Source organism: Cupressus sempervirens, chromosome 9 (genome assembly GCF_028749045.1).
Source record: "Cupressus sempervirens isolate cs-2001-9-10 chromosome 9, ASM2874904v1, whole genome shotgun sequence".
Classification (NCBI taxonomy): Eukaryota; Viridiplantae; Streptophyta; class Pinopsida; order Cupressales; family Cupressaceae; genus Cupressus; species Cupressus sempervirens.
This window is the reverse complement of record NC_143126.1, coordinates 769,893,480-769,910,872: the sequence shown is the minus strand read 5'-3', so window position 1 is coordinate 769,910,872 and position 17,393 is coordinate 769,893,480. Positions and strand designations below refer to the sequence as shown.

The following is a 17,393-nucleotide window of genomic DNA, read 5'->3' as shown; positions in this document are numbered from 1 at the left end:
CTCCTCTTGACCTAGAGTTTTGATGGTTTTTTCTTTGCTGAGTATGGGGAGACAAGTAATCTTATGAATCATCTTTTTGGTGATTAACACTGGCTGCTATAACCATAGTTACCCATTGTGAACATGACTAAGTATGAACTTGATCCACTTAGTTTGAAAACTTCTTGGCATATGCAAAATGTGGGTTAACCCTTTGTCCCCAGATGTTTATGCTCGAGTTTCAAAGAACCATCAACACTCATTTCTCCTAGGGCATTATCCATCTCTAGGTTTCCAATCTCTTGAAAAAAAAATTTGAAATGAGTACGAATGTCATTTATAAGAAGTACCTTTGGTGGAGTTTGTGATTGAGCTCCATTAGGGTCGAGTGATTCTGCAATTGTTGGAACTAGTTTGAAATTCAGTGCCTTCCACTCCACACCTTTAACTAGCATTTCTAAACCTCATTTTGCCTTGGTGCTACTGCTACTCTTGGATGCCATTATTGCTTGGTAGGTGTAAGAAAATTCTAAACAAATTCTCTACTTAAGAATCGCTTGAAATTGCTTTGGAATTTTCTTGGAATCATTGGAAATTTCTTAGCTCTGTAATCGTGGTGAAAAATGAAATCAAATTCTACCCTTTTGACAAAAATTTTGCCATAAATGTTTGGTACAAAGGTAGCTGAGATCACATAGTGCTTGACAGGCTATCATTCACTTGTTCGGTAGAAGCTTGCAACTCGGTGATTGAATAAAACTTTTGTTGCTCCCGAACTAGCTAGATAAGGTCTTCAACCGACTTTCCTCAGTAGATGCAACTTGGCAAAAGATACACTTTCTTTGATCCTTGTGTATCTGGAATATTGATTTGATCATTTTTCTTTCTTTTATTTTGGAACTACTTGAGATATCACTAGAAGATGTAGTTCCATATTCTCCTTTATGAATCTAATTGGAAATGGTGGAGTCACCCACTTCTTGAGTGACATTGCGATCATTTGAACTATCGTGCTTGGTAGATTTTGGAATCCACTATTGCCTCATCTATTTTTGAATGTTATCAGCTTTAGTTTTCTTTTCATCTTTGACTCTTCCTATATTTTTAGCTATATGACTGAGTTCAGTGCATGTATAACATCTTACAGTAGTGTCCTTCTTCCTTAGGTGATGTCTTGCATAGTTTATACCAATATGTCCATATTCTCCACAATAATGACATCTACACTAGGTATTGTAGTCCCATCCAAATATTGCTTTAACAAGTTGTTCAGCTGGATTGAATGATTTGGATCTGCATTGGAATGCCTTGTGACCATGCTTCTTGCATTTGTGACAATTTCCTTCAAATTTTAGTTTCTCCTTGCATTCATTAGCTTTATGACCATGCTGACTGCAATTGTAGCATTTACCATTGAATTTAGCTTTTCCATTACTCCAACATTTGTTTGATGTATGACCTGACTTACCACAATGATTGCAAGTAGGTCTTTGATTCCTTTGGGCACCTTGTTTGGAGGTTTCACCTTCTTCCTTATAACCAAGTCTAGCTTTACCATTTTGTTTATGAAGATTTTGCTCACTTTGTTGATTTAATTGAGTCATGTCTGCTTGAGATTTCATCATTCTCTCATTGATTTTTTTTTCAGCATTTAGGTCATTTTCCAAACTTTCATTGATTTTTCTTTCAGATCTTAAGTCACTTTGCAAGCTTTCATTGATTTGTCTTTTAGTGATTAAATCATTCCTCGGGCTTTCATTCTCAGATCTCAGATTCATAACTTCTTCATTTGCATTAGATAGTTGATCTACAAGATCTTCATGCTGAAGGAATTGATTATTTCTTGCCTCTAAGTCTTCATTTTCTTTGTTTCTCTATTCCAAAGCTTCACATAGCCTGATTCATTGCATTTCTTGTTCTCTTTTAAGCTTTCTTACCTCTTTCTGCAGAGAGCCCTTCTTTGCTAGGAGTTCCTTGATAGCCTCATTAGCTTCATTTGAGCTACTTGATGGTAAAAGGTCTTCAATCTTCTCTTCAACATACTGATGGTCATTCATTTGTCTTGGAAGTTCCTTCCTTCTCTTCAGGGATTGAGAAAGATTCTCCTTACCTTCTTTGAGTTGAGTCTTGGCCATTTCTAGATCTGGCTTTTCATTTTCAATAGCTTTGTCAAGTCTGAATATCTCCATTGTCCTTGATCTTTGCTCAAGCTATCAAGCTTTGTCCTGAGAACCAAACTAAGCTCTAATACCAATTGTTGGAAATATTCAAGATATGATAGGTTACTAAGAGGGGAGGGGTGAATCAGTAACCTCAAAAACTTTAAAGTAATTCAACACTTTAATCATATATACTATTCACCATTCATTCATCTAATCTACTACATATGTGAGAGAAAAAAAATTTATAACACATGTACACAGTGATTTGGTGACCCATAAACCTTCCAAATAGAAAGTAAAACTAGGGTGGGGATGATACCCACAAAACTTCGTTACTACAGTATGAAGTTGGCCTGTTAAGGCTTACATTGACCACTTCTGGTGATTTTCCCTATTAGGAGCACAAAGGATTGCTACGTCCACCTTGTTAGAGGATTTACAAATATACATTGAAGTATGCACTCTATTAGGAGATTTATACAAAGACTATTAAGTCTATCCTATTAAAGGATTTACAAAACTGATTCACTTGTTAGGATGAAACAGTGGATCTACTTACAACTTGATTAGATCCTCAAAATATAGATCACCTTTTGTGATCGATGAAACTTTACTACTCCTTGTAGACCTTGTTGAATACTCTGCTCTTCTACTGATTCATTTTCATTCAAAGCTTTTCATATCCATACTTTCACATACATCTCTTCTTCTGTAAATGATATATTACATTACATATATAACATTCCAATAATTACAATTGCAAGGTCAGCTAAAACACAAGTGAACAAAACATTACTAAGTTGGTCAAACAGTAGAAAACTCATGTTCTTCAAGCTAACTTGGTGACCTTCTGATACTCGGCATCCACTACATTACTCGGCATCATCATGCACTCGGTAGAAGTAGAGGCTCGATCCATACTAACCACACAACGTATCTTGGAACTCAGTAACCATTGGAGACTCGGTAGATATAGTGTCACTCAGTAAAAATTGGATCCTTCATTTACCTTGATTTCACTCAGTAAACACTATACTTTCGTTACTTGGTAAACACTGTACTTTCAACACTCGATAAATGTTGTGAAGCTTGGTGAATACTTTAAACTCAGTAGACATTGCTAGATTGCTCATTCACTCAATAGCTTCATGAATGCTTGGTAAGTGATGAACCTACAAGGTAACCACTGAATTCTCGGTATACACTGTAGACACTTGGTGTAAACTACAAAGCTCGGTTAACACTAGAATGCTCGGTGTGAACTGTGAAGCTCGGTTAACACTAGAATGCTTGGTGGCTACACTAATGTAGATAAGTGTTGTCACTAATGGAAATAATAACTTAATTCCAACACCTTGGACATCTTATCCTCCTCTTCTTGTGTCTTGGGACACATCTCCTTAGTCAAATTCAAATGATTAGGTAAAGGTGTGTTGACAACTTTAGCATTATCCATAGAGAAATGTTGCAACACCTTCTCAACATAATCAGCCTGAGATAGCATCAATTTAATGTTCTTCCTATCTTTTCAAAGCTTCATACCAAGGATTTTTTTTGCTACCCAAAAATCCTTCATAGCAAATACATGTGCTAACTGGCATTTCAGCCCCTGAATGTGATCCATGTAAGACCCAGCTACAAGCATATCATCAACATATAAACATAAAATAACGTAGGTATCATCATCCAACCTCTTAAATTAAACATAGTGATATGAATGACACCTATTGTCTCCATGCTCATGCATAAAACTGTCAAATTTTAGATACTATTGCCAAGGTGCTTGCTTCAAGCCATATAAACTTTTCTTCAATTTGCACACTAAGTTCTCCTTACCTTTGACCTCAAATCCCCATGGCTGAGCCATAAATATATCTTCATTCAAATCACCATGAAGAAAGGCTTTTTTAACATCAATTTTCTCTAAATGCAAATCTTCAGTAGCCACAATACTTAAAACAATATGGATAGAAGTCATTTTAACAACAAGAGAAAATATCTCACCAAAATCGATTCCTTGTTTTTGTGCATATCCTTTTACAACTAAGCTAGCTTTAAATATTTTCTTACCTCCTTCCTCTTCTTTCAACAAATAAACCCACTTATTCTATAAAGCCTTTTTACCTACAAGCAACTTGCATAAATCTCATGTCTTATTCTTTAGCAAAGAGTCCATTTCATTTTTCATTATAGACTCCCACTGGATCTTAGTATCCACCTGCACTTCATCATAACATTCAGGTTCACCAGCATCTGTTAAAAAAATAGAATACAAAGAGGGAGAAAATCTTTTTGGAGGTCTAATTTTCCTTGTTGACCATCTAACGTGTACTAGTGTGTGTGGTATTTGTGGTTGTGGTTGTTGCACATCATGATGAATGGTTGGAACATCATCTTGTGGAGTATCATCCAACACTACATAATCATCTTCTTTCTTCTCATGTTGCTGCAACAGATCTTTGTACAACACTTTCTCATTGAATATGATATCCCTACTTCTTACAATTTTTTGATTTTCAAAGTCCCAAAGCCTATAACTAAATTCATTAATGCCATATCCAAAAAATACATATTTCTTTGACTTAGCTTCTAGCTTGGTTCTATTTTCAGAATCTATGTGAGAAAATGCTTCACAACCAAAGGTTTTGAGAAAAGAATAACTCACCTTCTTACCAATCTATGCTTCCTCTAGAGTACCATAGCCCAAAGGAGTAGAGGGACCTCTATTAATCAAATGTACAATAGTATTGATAGCCTTTGCCCACATGTGTAAGGGCAGCCCAACATGCAACCTCATGCTCCTTGCACGTTCCATTATAGTCATGTTCATGCATTCAACCACTCCATTTTCCGGTGGAGTCCTTGGAATAGTTTTCTATCTATGAATACCATTAGTGGAGCAATAATATTCAAATTCATGACTACAATACTCACCACCATTATTAGATCTAAGACATTTTAATTTCTTACCAAGCTTATTTTCAACCAAGTACTTTCATTTCTTAAAAGTTTGAAATACATCATATTTTTCTAAGGAAATAAACCCATACTTTTGTAGTTGCATCATCAATAAATATAACATGATAATGAGAGCCACCAAGGGAAGATACCTGAGCCGATCCCCATACATCAGTATGCACAAGCTCTAATTTCTCCTTTTTGTTTGCCTTCCCAGTCTTCACAAAACTCAGTCTCTTTTGTTTTCCATTCACACAACTTTCATAGAAATCTATATTAACACATTTTAGACCTAGAAAAAAATTCTTTTAATGAATTACTTTCATACATTACTCACTCATGTGCCCAAGTATGTTGTGTCACATCATTGTATTAGAATTTATAGTAGCTAATTTTTATCCCTGCTCAACGACAGCAACTATTCTTGAACATTCATTTTTCTCTAGAACAATTAAAGTAGAAGGAACAATATGACTTGTACAAAGATATAAGGTGCCTACTTTCACACCTTTTGAAACCTTCCAGTTTTTATCATTCAAAGTAACTACACTAGTAAATTTGAACTCAATTTTCAACAAATTTTGGTCAAAATTTCCACCCAGGTTGGTCCAAATTTTGACCAAGATGTTCGTCGAAGTTTTTCTTGTCAAAATTTTGACCAATATAGTTGTCAAAAAAATTTAATTTTTGGTGTTCCTGATTTGTCAATGTTGGTCGAAATTTTGACCAATCCATTTGTCAAAATTGCGACCAATCCATTCATCAATTTTTTTTTGATTGGTGGAAATTTTGACCAATGCTTGGTAGAAAACTAACAAGTATTGGTCAAAATTTCCACCAATGTTTGGTCGAATTTTTTTAGCATTGGTGGAAATTTCCACCAATGGTTGGTCGAAATTTTTTTTAGTTGGTGGAAATTTTGAAAAATGTTACGTAGAAAACTAACAAGCATTGATTGAAATTTCCACCAATGTTTGGTCGAATTTTCTTTTTTATGCCGTATTAAGCAATTGCTTCTTATCCAAGCCATTTAATTTGCAATCTTTTAAATCTCTACAAAGATAAAGTTGGAGCAAAAAAAAAATTCTTTTCAAAGGTGTCCTCTAATTGTAAAGCATCCATTCCATTATCTGTTCAATGAACAAGACATATCTAGTTCAACAGATAATGGAATGGACGCTTTACAATCAGAAGACACCTTTGAGAAGAAAAAATCTCTTGCTCCAAGTATATCTTTGTAGAGATATATAAGGTTGCAAATTAAATGGCTTGGATAAGAAACAATTGCTTGATATAGCATGGAAGAAAGAAGAAAAGTGTGTCTATGATATTGGAACCATCTCATGGAGAATTTGACATTTGCAAGGATGTGGATGTATTTTGAGTAGTATTTTGGGAAAATGAATACTCAGACACTTCAAGATTCCACAATCCATAATGTTACAAATAAATCACAATAACTGATGATAAGAGAATCAAAATACAAAACCACATTTTTTTGGTCCATTAGCAGGACTCGACTTTGAGATAACCATGGCCTATTGTCTTTGTATTCAGATTTCATTCACACTCATTTGAAGTTTTTATTAGTAGTTTTCTTAAGATAGATTGTTTAGTCCTTTGAAGAATTGATTAAGAGGTAATAAAAGGGTATTTCAACCACTACAAATTGTTCCTTGGCTGTAGTTTTATTAGCAAAATATTAACTTTCAAATGCATAATGATAAAAGTGTAGCAATAAAGCAAAGTCATGGTGATTGAAAGAGAACCCAAAGATAGCATCTTTGACTAGCTTGAGATCCAATGACACAAAATCTGCTATCTTGGGGCTCAAACAATTATCCAATAGGATATTACATTCTTTGATGTCTCAATGCACTATTTAGGCACTAGATTCCTCATGAAGATAAGGAAGCCCACGTGCAGTTCTGATGTAGATGTTGAGCCAAGTAGGCTAGTCTAGGTGGATGTTAGATCTTTGATTGCCTTCTAATTTGCATTGATACTATGTGAGTGGATACAAAATAATGCTTACAACTCAAGGTAAGTGGGGTGGCTGTATATTGTTACCAAATAAAGCTTGTGCATTAAGGTTGTTATTTTCCAAACATTCATAGATGAAAATACAATGATCTCCTTCTACACAGAATCCATGCAATTTAACAAGGTTCTTATGTTGCACTACAGATATTATAGCTACTTCATTTATAAACTCGCATTTTTCTTGCTTAGATTTAGATGACAGTTGCTTCACTACTATTAATTTACCATCTGAAAGAACGCCCTATTCCATAGTCAAGCACAAGATAAATTAGATAAACTTTAATAAAAAATCTAAGGATAGAAATGATTTTTAATTGGCATGAGCAAGGAGAAATTAGTAGAAAGCATAAATAATAGAAAATCCTAGAGATGCCACAAATAACTAGCAGCACCAGGAAAAATCCCATAATCAAAATTATCAAAATAAATTATTTTTGCATAGCAATGTGTGATTTGCAAAAATATAAACTTCATTACAAACAACTCATATCCAAATTGCATCTCATTAAGACAAACTGCATATGAAATTATGCATTACATTAAAGATTAGAAACATGTGATTTTAAAAGTACATACCTTCAAGAACTCAATGAAATCAGTTACATAGTTAGATGAGGCCATGTCATAGTTGTAGAAGTCATAAATAATTGGTGTCACAACTGCTAAGTAAATGAGCTGCAAGGAAGTCAAAAAGAAATACTACTCAACATAATGTCTGGAAAAAAATGTAGGAATTGATCCATAGTTAGAATCTAGTTGAGGCACACTAAAAGAAAGACAAACTAGAAAATAAGTTGGTAGACTGCTTCCAAAGATGAAAAGAATGCCTCCAATAACTTTTATGCCAATCGCTGCCATTAACAAATGCTTAAACTACTAGTGAAATGAAACACAATTAAAAACATTAAAACCACCAAATCTCTACTTTTATTATTAATATTATAGAGACTTGAGAGCATGACTTGAGGAGAAAACTCCCCACTTGTGAAGAATACATTTCAGAAAATGATAACCAAGACATCCAAATGAACAATACTAAGCCATAGGCTTCTTTCCCAACTTCATGTTTAATTGAGGACAACAGAAAATCAAAAGATTATGATGGTAACTTGTATGGTCTCAATAGAAATCACTTCATGGATAGAGACAAACAATTGATAGTCAAGAAAAATTAAAAATAATTAAAAATAGGTGAATATCAGCTCACTTACCTCAACTTTTGGTAACTAAACACCTAGTATATTTGTGACATGATTTTTAAACAATGCAAAATTGGGTTCAAAATTTTTTGCAGCCATTCCTCCATCAATGCAAAAATCATTTATCCTATATCAAAGTTCCCATGGGATTGTAAGTTTAGAATAAGTGATTTAATAGTGAAGAATGCTTCAACATGGAAAACAAATTTTTAAATAATAATAGTGCACGCACATTACATCAACTACAAAAGATTTAATATTATAAAGCCAAATCACTATAGAAAACATAATAAATTAATAAGATCATTTAGGCTATCTTGTAAAGACTACCCTCAACCTATTCTTGATTACTTATACACACAAATATCTTAACTAGTTGTGGATGGATCCTATATTACTATAAAATGATTAGGCTACCCTAAAACTATTCTTGGTTACTTATACACACAAATACCTTAACCAGTTGTGGATAATACCTTAACTCAAAATCACAACTCACTTATTGGGACTAGTACAACATCCTTTGATCATGATATAATCATCCTTCACAGTATCATAGTGAGGGAATCCACCTATTGGAGTGATATCCTTCTCAGTATAGTCAAAATTAGTGACTGTAGTGTGAGATTCCTGGTCTCAGTTGCCAATCTTATAGATCTTCTTATTCATTTCAATATGATGCTGGTATCCATTTTGCCTAGCCCTGACAATAGTAAAGGAAACTCTAGCTAGATGCCAAGCACCAATATAGGCAACCTTTTGCAAACCTCTGTGTGTTTACAAGGCAACCTTGTTACACTGCACCTAGCTACAACACCTTCATACCCTTTTCCCTTTGTAACACTAATGAAATTAATTATTTCATCTTTCTAGAAAAGAGCATCAATGGGTACCTCCTCAAAAAAGTTGTATGCATAATCTACTTTTTCTGGGATTGTTCCACCATTTACTTAGATTTCCATCAGGTGAGCCTTCTTCTGCTTCAAACCTTTCATCTTCTTCACCTACAAAATAATATAAATATGAAAATCCTACCTATATGAATAGCATTTTTAAATCAATTAAAAATATTGTGTCACTTTCCATGATCAGATCTAGGTTGTTACACATCATAACACAAGCATCTACTTCTAAAATTGAACGCTCTCTAGATGAAAAGCTTGGCATAAATTGTTGATCCATCCAAATCAAGACTATTGTTTTCACAAAACCCTCCATGTAAGAAATTTGTATCAGTATTGTAAAAAGAATTTCAAAAAAAAAACACCAATCTTAGGATCTAGAGAGACATACCATTGCCAGCAATAAAAGCGCAAGCTATTCTACATGTCATTTGAGAAAATGGGCATTCACCAACAATTTTTTTAAATTTTTTATAACCTATGTTTAATAAGAACATAAGATAAAAAATTTAAATCCTATAGGTCACTAAAGTGCTTCACTAATTCCTAGATGAGGATAGTCTTTGTTGGTTTGAGGATCATAAATTGAATGACTCATCTATTGTTACTGATTTCCAATGTGTACCTACACATAGGATCCTTTGTTGGCTGCATATTGATATGCTTGGATCTAAGTGACCAAGTATTAAAGAAAAGTGTCTATGGTATCACAGATTTGAGACATATTGAGAAGTCTCGCAGTGGACCTAAGTTGATGTTCCTAGAATTTGTTTCCAGATCTATTTTATATCCTGTTGCACATTTTGACATACCAAGTTGGACATCCAAAGTTACCCTAAAAAGGTTTTAAATCCATAGAGCTATGAAAGTTTGCAAGTTTATATGATGCTTGAACAACAAAGCAGGGCTGTGTCATCCAAAAGTATACAGAGTTGTATTTAAACAAGAAAAATTTTGTAGATTTTGATCTGAACGAACTTCTTTCCACAATGAATAAACTAAACTGTATATTTCTAAAAAAATAAGACAAATCCATTAACTTAGCATGATTAAGATTCATGATAAAAAACATAATCATTTTTTGTACTCAAATTAAACAACAGTCATCATTTTGTTTCTTTGAAAACCTAACACTAAAAATCATAAAATTGAAACAAAATTGTAATTAACTAATCCTAATCTAAGCATAAGATTATATAGTACAACAGGAAGAGGAAAGAAGATAATGCAAACTAAGGCTAGCAATCTTGAATTTCTTGCACAATTTGGCAAATAGACAAACTTGACAAATCCAACATGTGTGCAAAACTTATGAATTAGACCAACTATGGAAGTCACTACAAGCTACAGTAACAACACTATTACATACATAGGTTGAAGAAATAACTCATAGCTGAAGTGCACAACAATATTTACTCTAATTTCAAGCTCTTCCTGCATTATTTAGTATTGACCTCTTTTTCTAATTATGAATTTCAATTTGCCATTGTAATGAAATAGAATATAGAAAAAGAAAAGTACTTGCATCACAACTTTCTACAATTATCTCTTGTTGACGAAATATTTCTAATGTGTCATCACATTTTCATTTAGGGTTCTTTTGGCTACTAGTATCAACAAATGTTATAGAATTTGTCAAGATGCTCAATTTATTAATTTAAAATTAAGATTTGTTGAGCTAAAAAAATGAATTCCTCGTCTTTTCTAGAATGTTGCTTCTTTTTAAACTTTCTTTTATAAGGTTTGTCTTTGAAATTACATTGTATATGATCTTCCACTTCTTTTTCATAGTTTGTGACCATGGTGATGTTCTTCTAATCGTTCACTTCAAATTTTCCACCTTGCCATAAGCTCTGACACCAATTTTTACAACAACATGCTTGTATGATAAACAAAATAGCACTCTGAACCTGATAATGAAGACAAGAAAGGATGCAAAAAAGTCATCTTGCCTAATTTTTTACTAATTTAATATTCCTTTGTAAGAGATTGCCTTTGAGGGGGTAGAGCAGGGTAGAACTGCAATGTCTCTTTCCATTCAGCCATGTGACCACAATAGAGAAGATCCATTTTGTCAAAGTCACTTGTAGATTGTAATCAACACCAACCATACACAACTGGAATTGAATGTGGTGAGCTCTTTCAGAACTACAAGATACTATATTTTGTTATATAATGCTTTATAGGAAGATTCCCAAATGCCTACAAAGAAAATGAAGAACTATTCAAACATCACAAAACTTGTTTAACATCTTGAGGTAGATTATTTGACTAGCTCGGTAATTAGTTCATGCCCTAGGTACAATGCAATCAACATGGAGAGATTTACAAAATAGCGAAGAATTAGGAATGGAAAGAGAATTGGAATGAACCCATGAGATATGGGTTATAGACACTAACTCAAATACTAAATGAGATATGGGTTAATGTAAAATATGATATTAGGATGCATAGATAATAAGGAACTAGGCCCATTAGAGATGGAACATTGTATGAGTGACCACTCATGATAGCTTAGAGAAGCCATGTTCCTATTGTTAAAGATGATATCAAACATTGTTGTACCATTGGAAATCACATGTTTGGAGAAATTTTTTAGGGACTAAGGTAGTGCAAATGTTCTTTTGAACCTTCATTTTATCACTTTTTATTCTAATGGTAGAAGACTTTGTATTTTTCCTTTGTAGTAATGATTAGATGCCTCTTACAAGTACAGGGTAGTCCTATATTAGTACAAGTTCATAGGCAAAAAAATAGATTTGCAATAGTATTATAGGCAACAGTAACCCATACAAAATTGCTAACCAAGCATGTGTGAAAATATATCAAATTCAATTAAACCTAACTAATTTTATGTAAACATAAAGGAGCATTAGAATCCTAGAGACAAATGCTCTAACTAAGTCATCTTGATGGTTTGTGAAACACAACTAAAACACAATAAGCAGTGAGGTACCAACTACATATGCTTTATATTTGTATACACAACTTTATTGCAATATTTCTATAGGCAAAAAGAAAGTGAAATCGCTTCTTAAAGGTTTGCTAAGATGATTTGGTGGTAGGGGAAAATTGCTCTGATTATTAATATCTGATTTAGAAAATTTTCTTTGCTTTTTGAATTCTTTTAGTGGGCTCCAAAAGATATCAAGTTTAACCACTCTATTGAGAAGTACAATGGCATAGCTTAAGCTGAATTTAAAATATAGCATGTATGATTCTTAGAGGTTTTATCAGTTTATATGTATAAATTTGGCTACACTTTTATTACTTGGATGATATAATACTATTATAATTATAAAAAAAAACTAGACAATGATAAAAAAAAATTAAATTTGTGATCAATATATTTTTCTACATGTCTTGCAACTTTTACTCATGGACTCAAGGAACTTGAATGAACCACTGATATACTAGAAGAATAGATGCCTCACTTGATCATGGAGTGAAAAATCATTCAAAGTCAAATCAAGTTTTTGTGTCAAGGGGCAATCCTGTCAAATATTTTGACTTTTCTATCATTGGTAGTGTACTGGCTAGTCTTAGGTATGCTTTTGAAGTTGCAAAACATGGGTCTGTGGTAGTCATCATGCACAAGGTGGTATTAGTGTTATTCTGGATCCTTTTGATTCCATTGAGAATCATATAAGGGATACAATTATTGCTGGTGCATACTTATGTGATGAAGAAACTATTAAGATGAGGTGTGTGATATCTTTGAGTAGTTATCTTGATTTAAGTGGATTCATTGAACTTTAGTTTGATATGAAAATATCAATTGTAAATACTAAATAGTATATGTATACTTAATTCAACATTTTTATGTCCACATAAAGTAAGCTTAAGGTATATGCACCAAATCTTTATGCTATGTTGTTTCTCATTCATATTTAATTTATTTTAAACTTTGATTACTTAAATATTTTGTACTTTCTTGAATTCTATTGTTATGGCCCATTTGTGTCACTTAAATTGTGAACCTAGAACTGATGAGATTAAGAGCTGGAGATAAGAGAATAAAAACATTTCTAGTTTGATTTAGTTTCTATCTGGGTAGAGGTTATTGACTCTCCCATAACCAACACTCATAATTCCTCATCTTAGATATACCTAGCCTTAATATTTATAGGAATACTACTGGTAGCTACTAAAATTCCTTGCAATTTTACCAATTTAGGTAACCTTAATAGCAGTGTTCCATAGGGATACATGATCCCTAAATCTTCTCATTTCTAAGAGGAGGGTATCCTTAGAAGGCCAATATGCCAAGGAAATGCCATCTCCTATTATGGGATGTGTTCCTCAAAGAGGCCTGATATTTCTGAGGTGCCCTCTGCTAATGATAATATTCATAAATAAATCTTTAATTAATATGATAATATAGTTTCTTTTGAAAGTGTGTAATATTGGTGCATGGAGCTAGATATGATGTGGAATAGCAAAGAGAAAAGAATACTCAGGAAAGACTAGTGGAATGCTCAAAATATAAACAAATGAATACTTAGTGCACAAACTTCTTTACATATAAGGTGTAGAAAAAAAAAATCTAGATAGTTTGGAGTGTTCCATAGATCCATAGAGCTTCAAGTGCATGCACATCATCTTGTACAATGTTTTTGGTAGGAAATTTATATAATAGTAATACATATTTATCATTTTTACTAACCATTATTATATATTGTAGATTATAATTTATTTATTTTATTATCATCATTTCCATTATATATATATATATATATATAGTATGTGTGTGTGTGTGTGTGCACGCATGTGTGTGCATGTGCACGCCACTGTCGCAGTTTACGTCTGACCAGTTTCTAACTCTAGTTTCATTACTTGCATTTGATGGAAAATGTTTACTCTATGATTATATTTGTGATCCTCTAACACCCACTACATTCAAATGGAAAATGATGAATACCATAGGACATAGGTGTCTTAAGCTTTCTAAAGGAAATATCAAATAAGTAAGGAACACATAGTATGCAATCAAACAAATAATAGAGAACTAAGTATCACAGATCTTTGGACATGGTGAGGTTGTAATTCAGGGCACTAAGAGACTCTAATATGATAAAATATTAAAAAAGCTCTATGCAAAAAGAAATTCGAATAGTATCTCATCAGAATAGTATGTACACTTCCCTACCTATAACAACACTATTTGTGTGCTTCCTCGAGATCAAATTTGGAACTATTCACCCTAATCCAGTTGATAGCACCTTCACTCACAACATCATAAAAATTGAATCAATTCAGTATTTGCTCAAGCCCAACCCCATATGAATGAGACAAAGATGTCTTTACCAAAATTACTTCCATTAAGAACACTGTATTCCAAAACTAAAGCCAGAAATATACAATACTAGAGTAACTACCTTACTTATAGTCATAACAAAAAGTGCACTAAGAGCACTAGACAAGAAAATGGACTTTGGATGACACATTTCCATGAGTGCAACAATAATGAAAGTCTCATCTCCAATCTTGTAGGGAAAAAAATATGTAATCAACATACTAGAAGTCTTAAAAGTCATTCTACAAGAAGCAATTATGGTGCAATGATCCTAGTGAATTCAATTTAAAAGAAAAATGTTCAAAAAAAGAATACTACCTCACTAACAATGATCATAGACAAACTTGCAAAAAAACCATCAAGAACACCTAGTCCAGGGGATTCCAAAGCACCATTAATTATATCTATCTTCTCCATAATTGAGCCTTTTTGCATAAAGTCTAAAGCCAACTACAAAGTATCCATCACAAATCACATTCAAAGGAAAGAGAAAAACAATGGTTTCAGTATATCATCAACTGATATATGAAGGTAAGAGCCTTGAGGGAACCTGCTTGTAGGCTATTTCATGCCCCCTTGACATAGTAAATCTATCATCATTCTTAAGGTTAGTGACTAGGAGAGAAGTAATGAATTAGGACATATGTATTATGAATCAATGATTGTTCCTTAATTTGATTTAAAAGCATAGTGACATACGATTACTCATTGGGAATTAGAATTTTTTACTAGGGAATGTCACAAGATGCCATTCCAAAGTGATCAAAAGCTTTTTTGTATCTGAGTTTCAATACATTCTATGCAAGCACCCTCCAAAGGACACTTAATAATCAATCCATGAAAAACATAATGCAATCATTAGCATATAAGCACAGGTTGCCTTAGAAGTAGGATCTTGATCGACAGATCAAATGTGAACATTCTTGATTGTTATTGGAATGTTGTCAATAATCTAACCAAGATGCATAAACATAAATCAGCAATAAACCTTGAAGACAATCAAATATTTAGATAGCACAAAATGTTCCAAGAAATAAGTGGTGTCTCAAAACTAAAGCAATGTTGACCAGGAATTATTTTTGCTCACATACTATATGGAAATTGTCAAAAATGAATAAGCATAAGTCCTAAACTCACCTTTACTGAATTTTGGGAAATGAAAGATCGGCCAACTTGATTATTTGATACAATCAAACAAAAAAATTAAAGATCTTCTCAAAAGTAAAATAGGTATTAGAACATTATGTATTATCACCTATATTATTAACCCAATACCTTCATAGATTTAATTTCATAACTTCACTACCTTTTGGAGCTATGAATCAACCACAATTTATCCTCACTAAGAAGAATGTTAAAAGTCAATAAGTTGTAGAGTCATTCTCATTTTCCATAAAAATGGCTAATTCAATGAAAATAGATTTTCTCATAGAAAATAAAATGCATTATGGGCACCTCAATAGCTTTTGTCAAGCACACTAGCCCTTTTTTAAAGGAATGGCCAATAGACCAAAGTAATAATTACCACAAACACGTCTTGACAACTTTGCAAGGTCTACTATTACAAGATTTCCTCTCTTTCTAGCCCATTCTCTAACCTCTACAACCTCTACACCCCACTGTCATCATTCCAAAAATCACAAATGTAATTGAGAAACATTATGAGAATCTAACATATTCCTAGTCTTTAACCTAGCAGGATCATTGGTAGTTACTACAGATTTGTATCTAGGATATTGCAACACTATTACATCTACACTTCCATACAAGCAAATTATTCCAAATGTATCAATACTTTCACAAAGTTACAATGCAAAATCTATCAAACAATGCCTCTGAATCACTTCTTTTTCAAGTGCATATGAATACATCTTCCAAAGAAATAATTATTGGGTCCCAACCAAGTTTAGTCTAGGAAATCTTAATGCTCAGTTTCCCAATCACCCCTATTAGTCAAACCATGGTCAAAGCTCTTTCAATTGCTTTAGTAGGAAGGCATTTATAGTCAAAATCTCTTACATGCAAAAAGATAAAATTTATAATGTCATTCAACTGCATGTCAACAGATATATCCTATGATAGGGATGAGAATTTATTAACAAACTCTTGACATTGACTAGTAGTAGCATAGCAGCCTTTAAATTGTCAAATGTCTCGGTGCTGATTACAAAAGAATTTCCATCAATTTGTGATAATTATCCATTAAATTTACAAATAAAAAGAGAGTAGTATGGATATATTTTCAATAAAAAGTTAAACTTTTCCTAGAAATATTGTTACCTTTTAGCAGAAGAACCAATAAAAACATGACAATTTAACCAAACAATGTAATTGGCAAAACATAATGTATCACCATAACACTGTAATTTCATGCATTTTGTCTTCTACTCTTCTTTAAGACCACTCTTCCAGGAATTTGCAAGGTCAATTATATTGAAATTGAATAGTAGTGAAGGCCAAGCATACAAACAGGCTAGGTTTTATAATTTATTTGAACTTGCAATAGAAATAGAAACTCGGTATGTTTCCTTCACACAAGTTTTTTTGTTTTCATCCATTTTTGCAAAATCAAGAAATAAAAAAGTCATATCCTCAATTGTGGCTTCATCTTATGATGACGTGATTGAAGGTTATCAATTGAACCTTGAGAATTCAAACATATTTAATGTCATATGTACCTATACTATGGAAAAACATGTTGTTCTATTTGTAGATAGTTTGAACAATAAACATTTTTCTTCTCTTTACTATGGAGTTAGTACCAATAGTCATCAGGGCATCTTGAATTGCATAATTTTGTTTTGATAAAGGATAATCATATAGTTAAGCCTTGCCTTACCTATATCTTTCATAT

General features: G+C 32.8%; 1 pseudogene; it reads right to left on the bottom strand.

The window, feature by feature from the left end:
• Positions 1–8,836: 8,836 nt before the first annotated feature.
• Positions 8,837–14,956, bottom strand: LOC149540964 (large ribosomal subunit protein uL3-like; annotated as a pseudogene).
• Positions 14,957–17,393: the final 2,437 nt, after the last annotated feature.